Source organism: Rhipicephalus microplus, unplaced genomic scaffold (assembly GCF_043290135.1).
Source record: "Rhipicephalus microplus isolate Deutch F79 unplaced genomic scaffold, USDA_Rmic scaffold_15, whole genome shotgun sequence".
Taxonomy (NCBI): domain Eukaryota; kingdom Metazoa; phylum Arthropoda; class Arachnida; order Ixodida; family Ixodidae; genus Rhipicephalus; species Rhipicephalus microplus.
Window position 1 is genome coordinate 9,921,543 of NW_027464588.1, and position 1,475 is coordinate 9,923,017.

Genomic DNA, 1,475 nt, shown 5'->3' on the forward strand with positions numbered 1-1,475 from the left:
AAGACCCTGCATTGTTAAAAAAGAAGAAAAAAGCACACTGTGATGAAGTACATGATATGCAAACAAATTTAGGAAATTTTTAAAGAATGTAGGAAATTGCATAACGTAAACTAAATGTGAAGATTGTAGAAAATTTGCATAACGTAAACTATAATATAGAGAAAAAACTGCCGTAGTTGAAAAAATTGACTCTCAAACAATAAATGCCTGCAGCTTCTACACGTATCAGGTGATAGACGTAATAAAGTAAGTTTAGGAGAACATGTTTCAGTGATTTTACTCCTGTAATTACTCCTGTAATGTAATTTCGACAGATGTTTTCGTTTAATAGGTAAAAGTGACACGTTCAATGATTATGCAGCTGCTCTTGCTTACGACTTCTAGATCTCTTGTTACCATGCTTTATTTATTTATGAAGCCTAAAAGCAGCAAATTATTGAGAATTTTATTCTTGCAATTACGAAACCTTTTTTTTTGCGGCTGTGTTATTCTGCGGGTGAGAGTAATAAGCGCGGTTGGCAGGCGCCAAGCACGTGTGACTTCTGGACGTACCTTCCAACGCTTTACTTTCGTCAACCACTTAATTTATAGCTAGTTTGAAAGCGCATGCAGTGCATCTATCAATTACTTATTAAAGAATTTTTCTCGCTTTTAACCAAGCAGTCTTAAAGGAACGAAGACATTACCTAATGACTTATTAAAGAATCTTCCTCGCTTTTAATTAAGTAGTCTTAAAGAAACGAAGACATTACTTTGTTGGCTGATAGCCCCTCTTCTTTAACAACCGCACTCGACTCCAATGTATTGTCCGTCTTCTTATCCTTTTTTCTGTAGAAAAAAAAACGTAGCATGAATGCTCCCGCTAGCTCAGGACAGAAATTCAGGTAGTGATCTTGGATATAAGATGAAAAGCATTCCTTCAATGCAGCCTGTTGGTGAGTACAAAATGGTAATCTTTCACGCTGCGCTTTGGTGTTTGGCATTAAGTGATCGATTGATTGATATGTGGGGTTTCCCCCTATCTACCTATTCATTATGAGATCATTACTACCATATCATTATGAGAGACGCATTAGTGGAGGACTCCGGTAATTTTGACCACCTGGGGTTCTTTAACATGCACCCAAATCTGAGCACATGGGCCTACAACATTTCCGCCTCCGTAGGAAATGCAGCCGCCTCAGCCGGGGTTCAATCCCGCGACCTGCGGGTCAGCAGCCGCGTGCCTTAGCCATCAGACCACCGCGGCGGGGCATTGGCAATATGTGAATACAGCACGTCATACTTACACACCATAGATTGAAATATTTGGTTCGGCTGATGTATTTATTGGTATTCAAATTTTTAGTGGCCTCTTGCTTCTTGGAAGGACTGAGAATTCCTCGTGGTTTCACTATAATGGGAAGGCTCATGTCTGTTTCGAGAACGGCATGACATTTTTATGTTCGCAGTCAATATTTTAAAAGTGACTACAG